We start from the raw sequence: 9,518 nt of genomic DNA, 5'->3' as shown, positions 1-9,518 counted from the left end.
TCGTTCAGCAGGCATCCCGGCATATCGCCAGCATATCATGAACAATTCAGCCCAGCGATCTGCGGCGGATTCCGGATCAATCGGGTCTCCAGTGACCCGGTGACCCGGAATCACAGGCTGATCAGGGCTGTCTCTGACAGCCCCGAACAGCCATAGCCAGCAGGGGTGAGGTGGCACTGGTGCCACCTCACGATCGCCCTGATTCGTCAGCTGGTTTACCGGCCGACCAATCAGGGCACCTGCTGCGGGTGTCACTCCCGCAACCCGCTCCGCCTCTCTTCCAGAAGACATGAGCAGGTGCGGGAAGAAGACCCCTGGAGCTGGGGACCCCAATCCCCGGCGTCCCTGTTGGGATCGGGGCCCCAGGAGCGACGACGGCGGCGAGGGACTGACCTGCAGCGGCGGCGTGGATCTGCATTTGGAGGTGAGTGACAGCCTCCTGCTGTTGCTTAGCAACAGCTCCCAGCATGCAAAAAGGGTATGCTGGGAGCTGTAGTTATGCAACAGCAGGAGGCAGACCACCACAACTCCCAGCATTCCTTTATGGGCATGCTGGGACTCATAGTTTTGCAACAGCTGGAGGAACATTTTTTCTATGGAAAAGTGTACCTTCAGCTGTTGTATAACTACAACTCCCAGCTTGCACAATCAGCTAAAGTGCATGCTGGGAGTTGTAGTGGTGCATCTGCTGGTTGCATAACTACAACTCCCAGCATGCCCGTTGGCTGTCGGTGACTGCTGAGAGTTGTAGTTTTGCAACAGCTGGAGGCACACTGGTTGTGAAACACTGAGTTAAGTAGCAAACCAGTGTGTCTCCAGCTGTTGCATAAATACAATCCCCAGCCAAAGCAGTATGCCTCCAGCTGTTGCATCACTACAAGTCCCAGCATGCCCTTCCGCTGTCCGTACATGCTGGGGGTTGTAGCTTTTGCAACAGCTGAAGGCACACTGGTTGCTAAACACTGAGTTTGTTACCAAACTCTGTGTTTCACAACCAGTGTGCCTCCAGCTGTTGCAAAACTACAACTCCCAGCATACACTGATAGACCGTACATGCTGGGAGTTGTAGTTTTGCAACAGCTGGAGGTATTTCCCCCCTCCCCCCAATGTGAACGTACAGGGCACACTCACATGGGCGGAGGTTTACAGTAAGTATCCGGCTGCAAGTTTGAGCTGCGGCAAATTTTCTGCCGCAGCTCAAACTGCCAGCAAGGAACTACTGTGAACCCCCACCCGTGTGACTGTACCCTAAAAACACTACACTACACTAACACATAAGAAAATAAAAAGTAAAAAACACTACATATACACATACCCCTACACAGCCCCCCTCCCCAATAAAAAGGAAAAACGTCTGGTACGCCACGGTTTCCAAAACGGAGCCTCCAGCTGTTGCAAAACAACTACTCCCAGTATTGCCAGATAGCCACTTACTGCCCAGGCATGCTGGGAGTTTTACAACAGCTGGAGGCCCCCTGTTTGGGAATCACTGGCGTAGAATACCCCTATGTCCACCCCTATGCAAATCCCTAATTTAGGCCTCAAATGTGCATGGCGCTCTCACTTTGGAGCCCTGTCGTATTTCAAGGCAACAGTTTAGGGTCACATATGGGGTATCGCCGTACTCGGGAGAAATTGTGTTACAAATTTTGGAGGGTATTTTCTGCTATTACCCTTTTTAAAAATGTTAAATTTTTGGGAAACCAAGCATTTTAGGTAAAAAAAATATATATTTTTTTTACATATGCAAAAGTCGTGAATCACCTGTGGGGTATTAAGGTTCACATTACCTCTTGTTACGTTCCACGAGGGGTCTAGTTTCCAAAATGGTATGCCATGTGGTTTTTTTTTTTTGCTGTTCTGGCACCACAGGGGCTTCCTGTATGCAGCATGCCCCAAGAGCAAAATTGGCTTTCAAAAAGCCAAATGTGACTCCTTCTCTTAGACCTGTAGTGCGCCAGAAGAGCACTTTTCACCCCCATATGGGGTGTTTTCTGAATCAGGAGGAATTGGGCTTCAAATTTTGCAGGGTATTTTCTGCTATTACCCTTTTTAAAAATGTAAAATTTTTGGGAAACCAAGCATTTTAGGTAAAATTTTTTTTTTTTTACATATACAAAAGTCGTAAATCACCTGTGGGATATTAAGGTTCACTTTACCCCTTGTTATGTTCCCCGAGGGGTCTAGTTTCCAAAATGGTATGCCATGTGTTTTTTTTTTGCTGTTCTGGCACCATAGGGGCTTCCTAAAGGTGACATACCCCCCAAAAACCATTTGTCGCTCCTTCCCTTCTGAGCCCTCTACTGCGCCCACCGAACACTTTACATGGACATATGAGGTATGTCCTTACTCGAGAGAAATTGGGTTTCAAATACAAGTAAAAATTTTCTCCTTTTTACCCCTTGCAAAAATTCAAAAATTGGGTCTACAAGAACATGCGAGTGTAAAAAAGTGAGTTTGAAAACTTTGTGAAATATGCCAAAATTGCTGTTGAACTTTGAAGCCCTCTGGTGTCTTCCAAAAGTAAAAACTCATAAATTTTATGATGCAAACATAAAGTAGACATATTGTATATGTGAACCCCAAAAAAATGTATTTTGAATATGCATTTTCCTTACAAGCAGAGAGCTTCAAAGTTAGAAAAATGCAAATTTTTCATTTTTTGATCAAATTTGGGGATTTTTCACCAAGAAAGGATGCAAGTTACCACTAAATTTTACCACTATGTTAAAGTAGAATATGTCACGAAACAACAATCTCGGAATCAGAATGATAACTAAAAGCATTCCAGAGTTATTAATGTTTAAAGTGACAGTGGTCAGATGTTCAGAAAATTCTCTGGTCCTTAAGGTGAAAAAGGGCTCAGTCCTTAAGGGGTTAAAGCCCAGGGTGCGGGGACGTCCCCGTACGTCCTGGGTCCTTAACCCCTTAAGGACTGAGCCCTTTTTCACCTTAAGGACTCGGCCATTTTTTGCAATTCTGACCACTGTCACTTTAAACATTAATAACTCTGGAATGCTTCTAGTTATCATACTGATTCCGAGATTGTTTTTTTGTGACATATTCTACTTTAACATAGTGGTAAAATTTTGTGGTAACTTGCATCCTTTCTTGGTGAAAAATCCCAAAATTCGGTTAAAAATTTGAAAATGTTGAATTTTTCTAACTTTGAAGCTCTCTGCTTGTAAGGAAAATGGATATTCCAAATATTTTTTTTTATTCACATATACAATATGTCTACTTTATGTTTGCATCATAAAATTGCCGTGTTTTTACTTTTGGAAGACACCAGAGGGCTTCAAAGTTCAGCAGCAATTTTCCAATTTTTCGCTTTTTTTCAGCGACCAGTTCAGGTTTGAAGTGGATTTGAAGGGTCTTCATATTAGAAATACCCCACAAATTACCCCATTATAAAAACTGCACCCCCAAAGTATTCAAAATGACATTCAGTCAGCTTTTTAACCCTTTAGGTGTTTCACAGGAAGAGCAGCAAAGTGAAGGAGAAAATTCACATTCTTCATTTTTTACACTCACATGTTCTTGTAGACCCAATTTTTGAATTTTTGCAAGGGGTAAAAAGGAGAAAATTTTTACTTGTGTTTGAAACCCAATTTCTCTCGAGTAAGGACATACCTCATATGTCTATGTTAATTGTTCGGCAGGCGCAGTAGAGGGTTCAGAAGGGAAGGAGCGACAAATGGTTTTTGGGGGGCATGTCACATTTAGGAAGCCCCTATGGTGCCAGAACAGCAAAAAAAAAAAACACATGGCATACCATTTTGGAAACTAGACCCCTCGGGGAACATAACAAGGGGTAAAGTGAACCTTAATACCCCACAGGTGATTCACAACTTTTGCATATGTAAAAAAATATATATTTTTTTCACTAAGGCTGGATTCACACTACGTTTTGTCCCATACGGGAGCGCATACGGCAGGAGGGAGCTAAAACCTCGCGCTCCCGTATGTGACCGTATGCGCTCCCGTATGCCATTCACTTCAATGAGCCGACCGGAGGGAAACGTTCGGTCCGGTCGGCTCATTTTTGCGCCGTATGCGCTTTTACAACCGGACCTAAAACCGTGGTCAACCACGGTTTTAGGTCCAGTTGTAAAAGCGCATATGGCGCAAAAATGAGCCGACCGGACCGAACGTTTCACTCCGGTCGGCTCATTGAAGTGAATGGCATACGGGAGCGCATACGGTTACATACGGGAGCGCGAGCTTTTAGCTCCCTCCTGCCGTATGCGCTCCCGTATGGGACAAAACGTAGTGTGAACCCACCCTAAAATGTGTGTTTCCCCCCAAATTTACATTTTTAAAAAGGGTAATAGCAGAAAATACCCCCCAAAATTTGAAGCCCAATTTCTCCCGATTCAGAAAACACCCCTTATGGGGGTGAAAAGTGCTCTGCTGGCGCACTACAGGTCTCAGAAGAGAAGGAGTCACATTTGGCTTTTTGAAAGCAAATTTTGCTCTGGGGGCATGCCGCATTTAGGAAGCCCCTATGGTGCCACAACAGCAAAAAAAAAAAAAAATGGGATACTATTTTGGAAACTAGACCCCCGGGGAACGTAACAAGGGGTAAAGTGAACCTTAATACCCCACAGGGGTTTCATGACTTTTGCATATGTAAAAAAAAAAAATTTTTTTTTCCTAAAATGCTTGTTTTCCCAAAAAATTTACATTTTAAAAAGGGTAATAGCAGAAAATACCCCTCAAAATTATTTGAAGCCCAATTTCTCCCAATTCAGAAAACACCCCATATGGGGGTGAAAAGTGCTCTGCTGGCGCACTACAGTTCTCAGAAGAGAAGGAGTCACATTTGACTTTTTGAAAGCAAATTTTGCTCTGGGGGCATGCCGCATTTAGGAAGCCCCTATGGTGCCTCGACAGCAAAAAAAAACCCACATGGCATACTATATTGGAAACTAGACCCCTTGGGGAACGTAACGAGGGGTTAAGTGAACCTTAATACCCCACAGGTGTTTCACGACTTTTGCATATGTAAAAAAAAAAATATTTTTTTTACCTAAATTGCTTCTTTTCCCAAAATGTTTACATTTTTAAAAAGGGTAAAAGCAGAACATACCCCCCAAAATTTGTAACACAATTTTTCCCGAGTATGGCGATACCCCATATGTGACCCTAAACTGTTGCCTTGAAATACGACAGGGCTCCAAAGTGAGAGCACCATGCGCATTTGAGGCCTAAATTAGGGATTGCATAGGGGTGGACATAGGGGTATTCTACGCCAGTGATTCCCAAACAGGGGGCCTCCAGCTGTTGTATAACTCCCAGCATGCCTGGACAGTCAGTGGCTGTCTGGTTATACTGGGAGTAGTTGTTTTGCAACAGCTGGAGGCTCCGTTTTGGAAACTGTGGCGTACCAGACGTTTTTCCTTTTTATTGGGGAGGGGGGCTGTGTAGGGGTATGTGTATATGTAGTGTTTTTTACTTTTTATTTTATTGTGTGTTAGTGTAGTGTAGTGTTTTTAGGGTACAGTCGCACAGGTGGGGGTTCACAGTAGTTTCTCGCTGGCAGTTTGAGCTGCGGCAGAAAATTTGCCGCAGCTCAAACTTGCAGCCGGATACTTACTGTAAACCTCCGCCCATGTGAGTGTACCCTGTACGTTCACATTGGGGGGGGGGGGGGGACATCCAGCTGTTGCAAAACTAAAACTCCCAGCATGTACGGTCTATCAGTGCATGCTGGGAGTTGTAGTTTTGCAACAGCTGGAGGCACACTGGTTGTGAAACACCGAGTTTGGTAACAAACTCAGTGTTTTGCAACCAGTGTGCCTTCAGCTATTGCAAAAGCTACAACCCCCAGCATGTACGGACAGCGGAAGGGCATGCTGGGTCTTGTAGTTATGCAACAGCTGGAGGCATACTACTTTGGCTGGGGATGCTGGGAGTTGTAGTTATACAACAGCTGAAGGTACACTTTTCCATAGAAAAAATGTGCCTCCAGCTGTTGCAAAACTATAAGTCCCAGCATGCCCATAAGGGAATGCTGGGAGGTGTGGTGGTCTGCCTCCTGTGTTGCATAACTACAGCTCCCAGCATGCCCTTTTTGCATGCTGGGAGCTGTTGCTAAGCAACAGCAGGAGGCTGTCACTCACCTCCTGCTGCTGCTGCTCCGTGCACAGGTCCGTCCCGCCGTCGTCGCTCCTGGGGCCCCGATCCCAACATTGACGCCGGGTATTGGGGTCCCCAGCTCCCGGGGTCCACGTCCCGCACCCGCTCACGTGCTCCGGAAGAGGGGTGGAGCGGGTTGCGGGAGTGACACCCGCAGCAGGTGCCCTGATTGATCAGCCGTTAAACCGGCCGACGAATCAGGGCGATCGTGAGGTGGCACCAGTGCCACCTCACCCCTGCTGGCTATGGCTGTTCGGGGCCGTCAGAGACCAGCCTGTAATTCCGGGTCACCGGGTCACTGGAGACCCGATTGACCCGGAATCTGCCGCAGATCGCTGGACTGAATTGTCCAGCGATCTGCGGGCATCGCCGACATGGGGGGTCATCATGACCCCCCACGGCGATATGCTGCAATGCCTGCTGAACGATTTCAGCAGGCATAGGGCACCGGCTCCCCTCCGTCTAGCGGCGGGGGGCCGGGATTTGACAGGACGTACTCAAACGTCCTGAGTCCTTAAGGACTCGGAAAAGGGGCCGTTTGAGTACGTCCTGCGTCGTAAAGGGGTTAAAGGGGTATTCCAGGAAAAAACTTTTTTTTTTATATATCAACTGGCTCCAGAAAGTTAAACAGATTTGTAAATTAATGCTTGTAGTAAGAAACAGCGTTCGGCACAGCCAACCGTGCAGCCTGATATTCGCTCTTGATGGAACAGGTGTGTATGTATGTCGCTGCTTGTGGGGTGCTCAGCCAGGACAGAGTCATGAATCAAACATTTGAGAGAGCATAGAAAATAAGCGGCACTCACCACAGACAGCTAGCGACAACTTCTTTATTTCTTAGGCGTGCAGTAAAATATGCAGGTGCAGGGAGACAAGGACGCCGGGGAATTCCCCGGCGTCCTTGTCTCCCTGCACCTGCATGTTTTACTGCACGCCTAAGAAATAAAGAAGTTGTCGCTAGCTGTCTGTGGTGAGTGCCGCTTATTTTCTATGCTCTCTCAAATGTTAGATTTGTAAATTACTTCTATTAAAATATCTTAATCCTTTCAATAATTATCAGCTGTTGAAGTTGAGTTATTGTTTCCTGTCTGACAACAGTGCTCTCTGCTGACATCTCTGCTTGTCTCAGGAACTGCACAGAGTAGAAGAGGTTTGCTATGGGAATTTGCTTCTAAACTTAGCGGTTCCGGAGAAACGTGTCATCAGAGAGCACTTAGACAGAAAAGAACAACTCAACTTCAGCAGCTCATAAGTACTGAAAGGATTAAGATTTTTTTATAGAAGTAATTTCCAAATCAGGTTAACTTTCTGTAGCCAGTTGATATATAAAAAAAAGTTTTTTCCTGGATAACCCCTTTAAATCAATGACTGCAGGAACGTCTGACGAGTGACATCCTTTGCTCCAGTAGCGCCATTTTAATAAAAAAATTGCCCAAAATCCCTTAGATAACAGTCATACAGAAAATATTAGAAAGCTTTTTTGTTTTTCAGCCAATCAGAGAGCAGCACTACTGAAATAGAACTCTCAGGAGGTAACAGCGTGTCACACATGTGATGTCATTGCCATTGTCCACCAGAGAGCAGCACTGAGCAGATATAACACTGCTCCTGCTCATTCTTCATCAGTGAGGGGCTGATGCTGGACACTGTAGGGACCGAGAATGCAAAGTCATATACACTACTGTGACTGGTAAGTGTCACATTGTTGTGACCAAAAGGTCTTTAGTGCAGTTCAATGTGCTTTTCTATAATAAACATGTAGATAATCTATCTTTTATTTTCCTATCTTAGATGCACTATTTCCAGGATGTGGAGTAGCATTTCCGGACCTACAGCAAGACGTTGGATGAAGACGTAGATTTCCATACCCACAGCAAGAATTTGGATGAAGGCACAGCCCCTCAAATCACGCACATACACAGACACATTGGCCCAAATTCTAGAGGTAACCTCCTTTAGTATGCCCAGAGGAAGGGCAATACAGTAGCCATGGATTCCCTACAGGTTTCCTCCCCTCTGGAGGTTTTTCCTGTCCTGAGTATTAGTTACTGTACGCTCTTTGTGAGTGATGGAGGTTACATAAAATCCCTACACAAACATTTTAATATATAATAAATAAAGTTCCCCTTTTTAAACCATTCTTTAACTTGTTTGACTCATTTATTTTATTTGTGTGTGAAAAATAGTGTTAGCAAAACGTGGATGACATGAGTTTTTTTTTACGTGTCCAAAGCTGCTCTCCTGCACGATCTACATAATGTGGTGCGGAGAGGGGCAACTGATGCTGGGTGGTACAGTTGCCGAGGCAACCATAGGACACCCAGCAATTTCCATGCATGAGCCTTTTACTGATGAACGGGACCCTAGGAGAGCGGAGAATGAAGGTGAGAGGACCTCCATCCACCATTTTAATGATCACCAGATGGCCACAGGTGATTTGATCCTCGAATATAATGCCTGCATTGCCGCACTTGCCATAATCTGCTTTGATCACAGCATCTGAAGGGTTAATGACAAACAGAGTGATCGTTGATGATTGCCACTAGAGATGAGCGAATCGAAGCTGACAAACCCGAATTAGTTACGAATTTCATGAAATATTCGATTTGCAACGAATGCGAATATCGCCGCGATTCTATCGTGCAAATTGCTTCATTAAATTCCATTTTGCAGCGTTCCCAGCTAAAGGAGACCTAAAATGGCGGATCCACATGTGAGTACATGGGGCAGGGGATAATGGGAGGGCGGGAAAGTACGGCGGGAAGGGAGGTAGGCAGGATGACCTTGAATCACATGCGAGATGCAGCTTATCAGCATTCATTGACCCCTGTGATGTCACAGCCCTATATAATCGACAGCCATCTTGCTGCTGCTCATTTCATCCATGCACTCAGAGAGAGAGAGGACGGACTGCGTGTCTGTGAATTGCTTATACCACAGCGTACCACTGGCAACTGCTAGTCACATCAGCATTGTGGACAGACAGGAGTGCAGTGCTTTGGGGTTCTCACTGAGAAGGATCTTACAATATATAAACCTCCTATTCACGTTATTGAGCATCTCATCAGAGAGGGGCAGATAGATTTTCGTTGCCTCATACATATCAACAAGCTGCCTGAACTTTATGAACCATCTCATCACCTTATTTTTCAGCGCAATTCTGTGTTTTTTTTGCTCCACAAATCCACAAATCATCTGCTGCTTAGAATTATGTGTAGACTGTATAAAAACCAGTGCACACCATTGTTAACACTCTGTGACAGAATGCAATTCAGGGTTTAATCCCAGTTTTTTTTGTGTGTGTGTGGTGCTGCACTGTTGTGTCCTGCTGCTGTTCACTAATACGTTTTTTCAGCGGACTGTAGTGCATTTGTCTG

At 45.3% G+C, this 9,518-nt stretch overlaps 1 long non-coding RNA gene across 1 annotated transcript; it reads left to right on the top strand.

Annotated features, from left to right (window-relative positions):
• The first annotated feature begins 7,519 nt into the window (after positions 1-7,519).
• LOC130367854 (uncharacterized) lies at positions 7,520-8,281 on the top strand. The gene is made up of 2 exons (XR_008892204.1): positions 7,520-7,831; positions 7,933-8,281. It is a non-coding gene; the product is annotated as an uncharacterized LOC130367854 (long non-coding RNA).
• Positions 8,282-9,518: the final 1,237 nt, after the last annotated feature.

The sequence above is a fragment of the Hyla sarda genome, chromosome 1 (assembly GCF_029499605.1).
Source record: "Hyla sarda isolate aHylSar1 chromosome 1, aHylSar1.hap1, whole genome shotgun sequence".
In the NCBI taxonomy this organism is placed as follows: domain Eukaryota; kingdom Metazoa; phylum Chordata; class Amphibia; order Anura; family Hylidae; genus Hyla; species Hyla sarda.
This window is presented reverse-complemented; position numbering and strand designations above follow the sequence as displayed.